The following is a 13,311-nucleotide window of genomic DNA, read 5'->3' as shown; positions in this document are numbered from 1 at the left end:
CAATGCTAATCTCTTCTGGACACCCCCTCCACCCCCCCCACCCCGCGGACACCTGATAGATCATGTTTCACCAGCCATCTGGGCATCTCCTTAGCCTGGTCAGATCAATGCGTAAAGTTAACCATCACAATGTATTAATTGGATGTGGGGAATCCTTTCAGCAACGAATATGTATGTCAAATCACCACAATGTATACTTTAAATAACACGATTTTTAAAATGTCAATTATACCTCAATAAAGCTGGCGGGGGCGGGGGTGAAGGAAAAAAATAACCATCACACGGGTATTGAAGACGGTCTTGTGAAGGGCAGAAGTCAGAGGCTGGGGGTTTCTGGGGTGCGGGCTGCGAAGCATGGTCCTTGAAGTAAGGAGTGGCCGATGACTTTGGAGGAGAGGGCAGGACTGGCCTGATGGGGTGTAGGGGGGCTGTGGAGGTCGCACGCAGAGGGAGACTCTGAGATCGGAGGTGGACCGGTTCTGTGTAGAAGCACAGGCTAAAGTGTGGACTTAGTGACAAAAAGGATCGAAGATGATGCCCCTTCTAGAAGCTGAGGTCAGGGTGTCAGAATCAATGTGGATTTTTTAAGGTGCAGTGAGCGTGAGAAGGATGTGGCAGGAAGCAAAACGGTGAGGGAATTGCGGAAATTATAAAGCCCAGCGGGAGAGAGCTCCGCCTGGAACTCCCTGGCCAGAGGTGGTGTGAACGAATGTGCCGGCTTCATACGAAAGGACTTCATTCCACGAAGGTGGCGAGACCAAGTCCCGGAAGAACCGGAAACACCTTCTCTTTCTGCCAAAATATGCAGAGCCCCGCTCCTCCGGGGAGGGGCGCAGGGTCGGCGTGGAGCTCCAATATGAGCACTATTATTGCAACTACCTTTACACACAGTTCTCTATCACTACCCCTTTCTGTATGGTCCAGCATTAAGGTGAGAAGGGGAGCATCTTAGGAATAAGTGGTTACGTATAAAAGAGGGGATTCCAAAAGGAAATCGAAGCACTGACTCGAAAAGACATCTGCACCCCTATGTTCCTAGCAGCATTATTTGCGGGAACTAAGACATGGACACAACCTAAGTGTCCTTGGATGGGTGGATGGATAAAGAAGTTGTGATATATATAACTATATATATAAATGTATGTGTACATATGTAAATATATATTTATATTTAATTATATATATATAGGCACACAATGGAATATTATTCATCTGCACAAAAAAAAAGAAGAAATCTTACCATTTGCAACGACATAGGTGGACCTTAAAGACACTGTGATAATTGAAATAAGTCAGACAGAGAAAAACAAATGCTGTGTGACTCCACTTATGCATGGAATCTAAACAAACAAACCCAAAACAAAAGTCATAGAAAAAGAGATTAGACTTGTGGCTCCAGAGTCAGAGGGTGGGGGAGTGGGAATCAGGAAGGCGATCAAAAAATATAAACTTCCAGTTATGAGATAACTGGAGAGATGTCATACAAAGGATGATGACTTTTGCCAGAAATGCAGAAGAATATATAGGAAAGTTGTTATGAGAGTAAATCCTAAGAGTTCTCATCATAAGGAGAAACAATATTTCCCGTTTTCGTCTTTCTTTTCTCTTGATTGTATTTGGATGTTAGCCGAAGCCATCACAGTAATCATCTCACGATATATGTAAATCAAACCATCATGCTGTACGCCTTACATTTATGCATTGACATATGTCAATTATTTCTCAATAAACTGGAAAAAAAAAACCAAGAGAGGATTCCAGCGTCATTCACACACGATTCCTCCACTCAGGCAGCTGGAGTCTTCCTAGACCTTCCTGGTGGTGACGCTGATGCCCACGATCTAGTGGGACTGAGGGCATTGATGTTAAGCTGTCATAGGCCATTAAGTTTTTGTGTATTTTCCAGAGTCTCTACATTCCTGTGCTCATGGAATGGCTCGTGGGTTCTATTTGCTTTCCTTTCTCACTTCCTGTTGTCCAGCCAGTTTGGAGTTAGTGTGGAGAATATTTTTATATTGGAAAAATAAAAAAACACTGCACCGATGGTAGATACACTCAGGAAGAGGGAAAAAAAAAAAGGTCACGATGCAATTCTAAGGGATTAGTTTATTATCTGCCTTTTGGGATTATCAAAGCAAGGTTCTTCCCTTTATTTTGGCTAATTTCGAGGCTTTTAAATTTATGTCAGTCCATGGAGATAGATTAATTTTTAAGTTATCTTTAACCACCCTTCCCTAAGCTGCCTCCTTCTTATCTAAATGCGAGTGTATAGAAAGCGTACAGAGCATAGCGATAGAAAACGGAGCATAAATAATTGAAGCGCAGGCTGTCCCTGCATCTCTGCAGGTGGCTATTTTTCGGCGTGTTGGCCAGATCATACTTTTCCTCTCTCAAGAACTGAAATCCCTCTCAGGGGAGCTTTAGGGGATGACACGAGAAGGTCCTCGCGGTCTGCCTGCCTCCCGCCAGCCTTGCCCCCTCCGTCTCTTTGCCCTGTGGCGAGATCAGCTTTTTCAAAGTGCAACTCACACCTCCCCACTCCTCTGCGTAAGACCTCGCAGTGACTCTCACAGTCATCAGAGTAAAGCCCCAACTCCTTCAAAGCACATACGAAGCGCTGGCCACTTCCCCGGTTTGCCTCTCTGCCTACTTATTTGTCCATTTCCCCCACAAGATGTCATGTAAGCTACTGGGAGATCAGGACTGTGTCTCAGTCACTGGTTTTCAGTGGATAGATGCAGGCGGTGCAAGCACCATCCAAAACGTTTGCCAAGTCACAGTTCAGAAAACCTTGCCGAAAAGGCACGTGCTCCTTGTTAATTGCCTTTGCAGAATTATGAACGGTCATCTACTTTATGGTACAAGATACCCATGTGTTCGGTGACCATCATATTTAGCTAAAAACCGGATCTCATGGTTTGACAGAGGATTTTTGCCTTCTTCTCAGATAGAAGAGATAGTCCAAGAGATGTAGTTGGGATTCTGACTATTGGAGTACATCAATAGTTTACGGGCAACATGACACAGAAAATGAAGTATTACAACTCATCCAGGAAATCCAAGACCTTTGATCGCAGCTCACAGGATCACAGAACAGTTGGCACCTGAAGTGACCTTTGGTTGAGGTTGCTTTGTGAGTTTCTAATTCCTCTTATAAGACGGCAAGACTTGCTGGGGGCTGTCATTTCCATCTTCGGACCTTCCCTGGTTTACTGCGGTGTGTTGAACGTAGTAGGTCATTCGTTAATATTTGTCGCATGGCTGATGAGGTGAGTCATCTCCTCTGTGTGGCACATGATTGCTCGAGGGAATGAGAGAATATTCAGGAACTTCTGGACACCGTTCACAGCAGAGCAATTACCACCCAGCCCATTCACGGGGATTTGTGCTGGGTTTCTCCAGGGCACAGCTCATCCAATTAACAGTTTATTCAAAATGACTATAACTTTAACATACCTCGTCTTGGAATCACTGAGTCAAATGCACCAGGCTGATAATTTTCAAGTCCCATCGTTAGGGACTTATGCTTTTCTCCATCTACACGCATCCAGGTACCATTTTCTGTCAATTGTGGGCAATTTCCTTCTAAGAACAGGGACTGTGCAAATAGATAGGAAAAGCCAGTTGAATTCTCTTTGCCGAAAGTAATAAAAATAGGAACGGAGAGAAATGAAGATGGGGGCATCCCGAAGGGTCATGAGCTCTGCCTCTCTTCATCATTGCTGAACAGCTATCGCGTGTCAACCCACCGTGGGCACGGTAAGTGGGTAGGGTCCCTGCACAGCAAGTTAATCCATATGCAAAAACGGTGACCCCAATTGCTTTGCAATGGAGAGCCACATGGCCTGTGCCCTTAAAATACATCATTTGGGCAGCTGCCAGCTGGCTGATTTATCCCAGCTGTCCAGAAACAGCCCTGAGATCATCAGCGCTTTTGTTAATTGAGAGAGAGGGGCAGAGGAATCAAGATATTCCTGGGCACCGAGCATTCATTAGCCACCTGGCCTCCTAAATTATGATCCTGCCATGATTTTTCCAGTGCATCAACTGACATTTTAATATTTGGAATGTATTAACAACGCGGAACATGTCATTTCCTGAATAAGCAATGCCCTTCTGGACTCACTAGAGAAGGGAGCCCGGGGAATGGTTAAATGGCACAGAGAAAACGCTTAAATGGCTCTCTTCTCCAACGAGCGGTGTGGGGCTGAGCTGGGAGTACGGGCCACAGAAGCAAATACAACAGGTTCGACGTGTGACTGGACCTCGGTGTTAACACTCCCCCCGCCCCCGATTTCTACTCATTTGTTCTCCTCATATAGGGTCCTAGCCAGACCAGCTCCAGGAAAAATGTATAACAGATGATGATAGTAACGAACAGCTCTTGAGTGCTTATGATGCACAACCACCGTGCCGTGTAGATTACGACGCCCTAAAGCACCGCCCCCTCTCCCCGCCCCCTCCCCTCGGACACTCTAGCTACTCAATTAAATGACTGGTGAAGGAATGAATGGGTCTCCATTTTAGAGGAGGCAGTTGAGGTATGGCAGGGTTATAACCGGTTCAAGTTGCACAGCTCTAGAGAGTGACAGAGCTGGAATTCACACCCTCTTTCACTGACCTTGGGCACCCGTTCGCTCTGGGTGCTCAGATTCCCATCAGCCTCCTGTTCAGGTCTGTTCCTCTGGTGCTGTGTTCTCCAGCGCTCCTTCCTGAGCTGAATGTCGTGTCTTTCTCTCCCTCCCCTCCCCCGTTCATATGCTGAACTGCTGTCTTCCAATGCACTGACTTTATTTTTGAAGGAGTGTACTAATTTTTGACTTCAAGGAAATAATCCAAAAGAAGGGGGAAATTGTCAATAAAAATAAAAACGATCACTGTGGAATAATTTACAACCGAGAAAAGCTAGAAACAACTTAAGAGTGAGTAGTTAAGTAGATTACATTATGTCAATTTGATGGACTATCATGCAGTCTCTAAAAATTATAATTATGCAGACTGTGTAGCAACAGAAAATGCTTATCGTATAATGTTAAGCACGCAAAGCGGACTAGTAAATTGCACGTGTACTTGATTACGACTCTGAGAGTCGTGTTTGCGTGTGGGCCAGGACTGGGAAGGAAAACAGATAATTAGTCCGGCTGGTGGGATTGTGAGGGATTTCTCTTCGTTCTGAATTTCTGTTACGTTTTTCTTGTTGTTTGTGCAGTTTACAAGGATGCTGTTCAGCCCTTTTGGGGACCACTTTTGAGACTGCCATTCCCAGGAAAGCAAGCACATCGGCAGCAACGAGGATGCTATCCCTGGTTACGCCTCACTGCGGGTCTCTCCGGGGTGCCTGGCGCTGCTGGCGGGAATACTCAGATCCGGCGTGAGCGCGGCTGTTTGCACGGTTATTCCCAGACAGAACGTTGCTGCAGAAACCTAGCCCCTGGATGAATAGATGTGCGTGTGATTCACAGCCATTACCACATGTTTTCCCCTTTTAAAACAACTCAAGGCACAGGCTGGGAAACTGTTTAGCTGGGCTGCTGTAGAGGGACTTGCCGACTGGGGTAGAAGGTTGAACTAGACGATCTCTAGGAGCTGCTGAATCTATGAGTCTCAGTCGGGGTCACGACCATGTTCATTACCCTCTCCTGCTCCAGGCGGATGCGGCATGTGGTTTGCGAACAGCACACTGGAGTGCATTGGCCAGGCTCTGCAGTCACGTGGCCCTGGGGTCACAGCCCAGTCCTCCCACCGACAAGCTTTGTGACTATGCATGGGTTACTTTTCATCTCTCTGAACCTCAGTTGAGTCACCTGTAAAACTGCACATCGAAACCTATCCGCGAAGGGCATTGAAAGCCTGGAGACAAGTAGGCATGTTGTAGGTGCTGAATGAAACGGAAACCAGGTTTGGAGGGAAGTGGAAGCACATGATGGTTACCGACCGAAGCAAGCTGATGGGCCGCGCGACACACGGAAGCACAGGAGGAGAGAGCTTTAAGTAGGGATTTATGGGAAGTTATCCAGTGCATGAGAAACACAGAACTGCTCACATTTGCTGCTACGCAGAGAAAAGCTGGGAGTTACTGCCAATTTACAGATGGCAAAAATACTGCTTCTCCTGGGAGCAGCTGTAACCACAACAAATGTGAGCAATCAGGAGGCTCCTAACTTTTTATTTAATTGCAAAAAATAAAAATCAAATGCATACTCTGAGAGTCACCATAGACACCTGCTCTACCTTCTCTTTATAAGTTGAGATCCTGCAGAGCAGCCTTTCACGCTGCAATGGATAGGGCCACTTTCCTAACAAGCTGGCTTCTCAGATGGATGTCAGCTACACACATCACGGAAATCATTTTCCGTGTTAAGTCCCCAGCAGTTCTCTTGGGACCAAAATTTTCGACGCCATTGAGATTCAGGATTAATTCAAAGACTGTCTTCATAGTTAACTAAGAATCCGATCGACTAAAACAAAAAAATCTCTGGGCCTTTGCAACCCGACGTGAAGATTTTCTTTTCTTGCTCCTGCTTTCGCTTGGTTTAGGAAAGCGGAGATGTTGAAAAGTGGAACTTATTATTTTGTAAAAAAACTGAACAAGCAATACGCCATTTTGATTTTTCAAAAGTGCACCCCGAGCGCACGAGAGACTTTTTATACCAGGAATGTGAAAAGTCAACGAATGAGCGTGTATGTGACAAGATTGAAGACCAAGTCAGGTGTGCTCAGGGGCCACCCAAACCCGCTGGGCATCTGTGGCACCTCAAGATTGATTTTATGAAGCCCGCCGAGCCAAGGTTTGTGCTGAGGCCGGATCTGTGCGAAGGGTCGGACAGAGGTTCTAGTCACTGCACTTGGGGATTCGTGTGGACAGAGCTTACGGATTTTCTGACAACCTTGTCTTTCAATTCAGATGAATGAAGCACTATTGTTCCATCCTGAGGAACTTTAATAAGAAAACTTGTCACCAAAGCTGTTTCTCATTGGGCGCCAGTGTGTGGAAATGACAGTCTTTAAATTTCGCTTGAAAAATGAAATTATATTAGACACCGAAATCAATGCCATAAAATAAGGTAAACTTTGAAAAAAAAAGCGAGAAAAGTTAGAAAATGCCAGGTTAAGACTAATAACCTTGGGGCTTTGTTCGTGGACACCCTCTTGTCTCCCGCATTGGACCCCGACTTAGATTACTCTGAAAGAGGGGTGTTCAGAGTACACAGGACGACTGGACATTTTGTAGATGGCCACTTGCGTATCGTGTTGTTTGACACCGCCTTACCTACGTTTTTTTCATTTCGAGAATGTTCAGGGCTTAGCGATGGAACAGCAAGCCACACTGTTGTTCTAAAGCCATGGCCTTTCTTGGCCGGATCTAAAGTGCCAAATATTGTGCTATATACAGACACGTTAAGACTTTTACGGTTCCCCAAGCATCTTCTATTTGTAAATCAGTTTAAAGTGACCGTTGGGTAGGTTATGGCTCCAATACTCACGGAGCGGCAAGAATCAACATGGAGCCGAGGATGCTAAGGCTCTCAAAATATCTGGCCCAAGAGTTCCCAGTCGAAGAGGGAAAAGATCTATTTCTCCATCTTCTTCAAGGGCAGATGGTTTAGCAGAAAGTACAGTGGCTTTGTTGTTAAGAGATCTGGTTTTGAATTCAAGTGGAAAGAGGGTGCGATTTGAAATCTGGGATGTGGGTCTTGGATGGGCCAATATTAGTAACTGTGAAAACCTCCTCACCTCTCAGAGCCTTGGTCGACTTCTGAGAAATGGGCCAACTAGTAACATTATTCTCACAAGACTGTTAGGAGTCCATGGAATATGACACTTTTGAAAGTGCGTTGTGTCTTGTAAAGTACTATGCTAGTTTAGCCATTTCTCTTACTGATCCTGGGACCTTGGACAAATCTCTTAGCGTTCCTGAGCCTTGGTTTCCTTCTTTGTAAAATGTGGAATGAAATGGCATCCTATCTACTCTATGAAGAAATGGCATCCTATCCACTCTATGAAGATATCTTAAAGTTCAAAATGAAAAGATATGAAAACACTGGGTAAAGGGCAGACTAATTCATTATTTTAGCAACTTAGAGAAATTAATTTCAAAATATTCCAGTGAAATAAATGCCTCGAGTGTTATCTATCCACTTTGAGATGATCTGATGATGTCTATTCCCTGTCAAATGCTGCCATTCGTTTCGTTTGCAGGTGATTTCCAAGAGTCTAATAATCCCTTAAGTAGTAGTCGACGGCAACATTAGAATTTGGTAGATTAAGAAAAGAATGTTCTCATGTTAGCACAAAATTGTTTTCAACTATTTCACAGGACGACCGCCTCTTGAGAGCTGGTCCGTCACTGAATCCTCTTCTCTGTTTAGTAGTTGGTTGTCTCCCTATTGTTCGCTTCAGCAGTGAACAGCAGGCACCTATCGGCCGGCAGCCAACTCGAAGGCCCTGATTGCTCTTTTCATCCTTTGGGAATTGGAAGATGTGACCTTTGTAGAAGCTGGACGTTGGCTTTGCAGACCTTTGTAGAGAGGGAGGGGAGCTCAGAGACAGTATGGAAACAGACGCGCTCAGAACACCTGGATGGACAGCTAGGACTTCAGAAAGTGCGTCTCTGAACAAAGCTCTATTCTTGCCGGGCGGCAGCATTGTAGCTTTTGTCGCCTTTTATGAGCTTTTCAGTACCAATGTATGACAGTATTCTTATTAGAGCCTACATATCTTGAAAGTTTCTGTCACTGGCTTTGTTCAGACATGGTTGGCTCAGCCTGGCTGAATATATACACTTTCTTTAGAGAGAAACTCAAAGACAGAGACGCTGTTGACATTATCTTTGCAAACGTTCCTTGGTGAAAGGCGGTCTTGTTCCTGTTTCAAGATCTATCCGCGCTGGTGCCCAAGCTGGTCTTTGCATTTCACAGAGATTCGAGGCGCAGGCGTTAGTCTTCTTCTTCGGCCTCACGGAGTCCTTCCTGAGCGGGTCCTTACTCATCAAACAGGGACAAAAAGGGGATTTTTCTTTTCTAGGGGATTTTGACTTTCAAAGAATGACTGGGAGGTTAAAGAGTCATGCGAACTGCTATGACAGACCCAAGGGCTGATCTAGGTTTTGGATTTCTGTGGGCATGGCTCCCACAAGGAAAGCAGAGAATGGCCAATTTAGGTAAAACTTGAGAATGGGAAGTGGTACAATGGACGGAGTCTTTCTGAAAAGTAAAATTACAACCAAATAATTAAAAAAAAAGCAAATAATAAAACTTTTTAGCAGCTACCCAAGAAGCAAGAGTGAGGGCATGGCACAGATAAAGATCTGTGTGTGTGTGTGTGTGTGTGTGTGCGCGCGCGCACCTGTGAGCGTGAGCACACACACACCTGTGCCGTCGACACTAACAGACAAGGGGCAGAATAGCACAGCGGTTAGGAGGACAGGCAGTCTCGGGATGACTTACATCCCCCAAAGCTTCTTAACTTCTTTAAATCTTAGTGTTTTCATTTGCAAGTGGGAAAAATAACAGTACCTAATTCATGAGATTGCCGTGAAGATTAAATGAGATAGAAGGTATATAGAACCAGCTCGTACCCGGCACAGGGCAAACCCTCGCTAAGTATGAGCTATTTTATCATTCCCATGTATTTCAGCCTCAGAGAGCTGAACTGCTTATAGGGCAGCTGAAGGCTCCCAGGATGAGTGTCCCAGGAGAAAGTGGCAGAAGCCCTATCCCAACCTCGAGAATCACACAGTGTCATTTCCAACATACTCTGTTCGTCGAGGCAGTCGCCATGGCCTGCTGGGGTCCTGGGGAGGGAGCAAACAGATGCCTCTTCTCAATGGGAGGGGTGTCAGGGAATTTGCTGCCATATGTTAGAACCAGCATATGGAGCTTAGCTTGGCCTATGCCACATTCTAGGGTCTGTAATTTTAAACACCCACTTCTGGCTTATACAAGATTCTTCCGCTTGCATGTGACACACATACAACTTGAATAAGCATATAGCCACACCACAGAAGGTCAGGGTGACTGCAGCTAGGGACTTCAACATGTGTACTCCCTGTCTCTTTCGAAGAGTCCCAGTGACATGCTGAGGGCACCCGCCCATCCTTGAACAACGACTGCAGCTGTGGGGTGTCTGCTGTGGTTGGCATATCTTGGAAACGGTGATTACCTCTTGATCGATTACTGTGGTCAAGGTCGTGTAAACTGGTAGCAACTCCCATGTGGCCACCATAGTGAAGGTGAGGGGGAAGGGTAGGTTCCTGAAAGAGGGGGCATCCTTTTCCCAGAGAAGATGGGGGTAATGGGCTGACTGAGCAATAAGATCCCACTCAACTCGTGTATCTACCATCTCATTTAATCCCAGCAGCGACCTACCACGAGTTAAGTACTAATGTTATTTCCTTTTAACAAATGGAATCATTGAGGCTTAGAAATAGTTCACATTGTGTCCAAGGTCACCCAGCCAAGCGTGGCTGAGCTAGTCATCGAGCCCAATTCTGCCTGAATGCAAAGTCCCCAATCTTAACACTCTTCCCTCTCCCCGGTCCCCATCCCACAGAGTCTCCAGTGCAGCTGGTGAAGGTAGAAGATGAGGGAGCTAAGCGGGGCAGAGGGAGCACCCAGGGGCCCCGAGTGTTCAACAGCCAGGTCCCACCTTTTTTCTTCTCTCCTACCCACCCCGCTTCTGCTTCCACCTGAGCTGCTGCCACAGCCACCACCGCTCCACGTGGCCAGGGGATGGCCTGACTGCTATTGGTTACATCGGTCCAGCTGTCTGCATCCCTCTGTCTCTGTGAAGCTGAAGTGAGGTTGGGCTCTTTCCAAAAGCATCTCATGAGGAAATGTATGGAAAAACAAACACAAAGCAAACGGCACAAATGCAAGAGTTGACGAGATGAATGCGATCAGAGAGAGCTGGCTTCTTAGCTTAGTTTCACTAAAGTTCTGCCACCAACTAGTTTGGCTGCGACTCTCCACCAGGCCCCCAAACTCCACATTTCCTTCCCTGCCATGGGCTGGCAGGGTCTCCCAGAGGCGTTTTCGGCAGCTCATTTTCGAGGCTGGTCCCTCCTCTATGTAGTTTTAGTTTCTTTGGCCACGAAGGCTGAGGCTCATCAGTGGCTACACTGGTCTTCAGGGAGGGCACCGTCGCCCCATGATAATGACCCTCTCTCACCTGGAAAAGACTGGCAGGCCTCATACCTTTAGCGGTCCAGGTTTGCACAGGGTCACCTTGGAAGTTCCTGAAATTCTTCCAGTCAGCTCAACTTGCAGGACCAAGATCACTGATGTGGCCACAAGGTCAAGGCCTTTCAGCCAAGTGTGTGTGTGTGTGTGTGTGTGTGGGCACACGCGCGTGGGCACACGCACGTGGCAGAATTCCGATTGCTGGAATTTCTCAGTCTCGAAATGCCTCTCCTTGTCATGGAGGGTGATGATAATGCACATAGAGTCAGAGGGGCGGGGAGCTACCAGAGATTTCTCTCTGTGGACCTTCTAGACCCCAACATTACGGGAGACGCTTCTGTTTGCACAAGAAAAAAATCAGAAGGACCCGAGGCAAGTATTATTTTCAAGCTCAGGGTTCGGAAGGGAACATTTTTTTTTTTTTTTTAAAGAGCTAAAAGCAAGGTGAAGTAAAATTACAACAGTTTGACAGCATAATTTTAATAAGTTTTGTTATTTTCTGGCGCAGGAATTCATCAAATCATGGCTCGAAGCAATAGAGAGATGATAAGGAGAGAAACAAGTGTAGAGACATGAGAAGTCACGGCAGTAGGTGCCTCGAATGTTATTTGTTTGCGAGAGTTGTTCACACTGTTGATATTCCCAAATGCTTTCCCGACTCAAATTAAAAATGATAATTTAATGTATTCAGTTCTTCTGCTTCCTCTTGAGAGAACAGGCCTGTGGCCTTCCAAGCTGGTGGGGGTGGAGCGGCGTTGGGTTTGCGTTTCTGCAAGGCCCTCCTCTCCCACCCCTCAGCTGCTCCCTGTTTCCCTTCTCCTCTAAAATTGGGTTATTATCTGCCACCCCATGGTCTGTGGGGAGCTCAGCTTTTCTGGGGTGCTTCAGAAGAGGAGTGGGGGCTGTGAGGATGCTGGTGGAGGGAACGAGGCAGCAGCAGCTGGGCCTCTGTAAGATGGTCGGACTCGCTGGAAGTCCCGTAATTCATTCCGTTATTAAATCATCGCTTCGTTTGTTTGCTGTGCATCTGCATGCCAGGTGCTGTGTGGGGGCTGAGGACCGAGGATGCAGATGAGAACGGGCAGCCTCACTCCCTGGCCTCTAAAGCTTCTGCTCTGTCTCTGTCCTCCCAGGTTCGTCTCCAAAGGCAACACAGCCCTGCTGGACCACTCACGAATGCCGCGATAGTTCAGGCACCTGCTGAGGTGTGCCGCTTAGGGGGGTGTTGGGGTCTGAGAGCCTGATGTTGTCTCAGGCGTTGCACTGAGTAGGTGCCTGGCCTTGGCAATGCCTGGCTCTGTGACATTCCCTGGCTACACGATCCTGTGAGTGTGGGGTCCCACACTTGCTTGAAATAGGGATAAAATCTGACTTCTTCTTGGCATCAGTGACAGACGGTCTGCAAATCTCGACTACCCTAAATAATACCAAATAAGAATGATATGCACTTTTGTGAAGGGTTTTATACTTAGAGTTGTCAAATCCTGTCAGTTTGCTCCCTCTGCAGTATCTCTTCCATCCACCAATTCTCCCTCCTCGTCTCTCCCGTGCTAGTTGGAGCCCTCATTATCTGAGGGCTGAGACGATCGCGTCCACTTTCTTACTAGTTAGTTCCTTTGCCCACATTTTCTTTGCCTTTGAAATCATCCCGCGTAATGCTTTATACTGGATTAAACTTCCTAAGGTGTGTCTCAGATCACGTCATTCTTTGGCTCAGAAACATTTTGTGACTTCTTCCCAACGTGTGCGAAATGACGAGGACGCTCTGTGGGTCTCGTGCAGGGCGGGTCCCCGCCCTGGGTGGCTGCACCTTCTCCCTGCCTTTCCTTCCACGGCTCACGTCCACACACCGAACGTGCCAGCCAGAGTGGGCGTGTGAGCGCTCTCCACTTTGTTACTTGTCTGTTTTCCCTTCTCCTTGTCCTCTGGCTGGAAAGAAAGTTCCTTTTCATGATCTTTGCCTGCCGGAACTTCAGAAGGAATAAGTAGAGCTCAGGCTGGAGCCGGAGATGGCTGGTGGTGATGGCGGATGTAGGGAGTGGGGTGGCTGAAGGACCAGGCTGCAAGAAAGGTTATAGTTCTAGACTATTCCAGCCCGAGGCGCGGAGCGTTGGAAGCCGAGGCTTCTAAT

Source organism: Pteropus alecto, unplaced genomic scaffold (genome assembly GCF_000325575.1).
Source record: "Pteropus alecto unplaced genomic scaffold, ASM32557v1 scaffold35, whole genome shotgun sequence".
In the NCBI taxonomy this organism is placed as follows: Eukaryota; Metazoa; Chordata; class Mammalia; order Chiroptera; family Pteropodidae; genus Pteropus; species Pteropus alecto.
Note: the sequence above shows the minus strand (reverse complement) of the source record.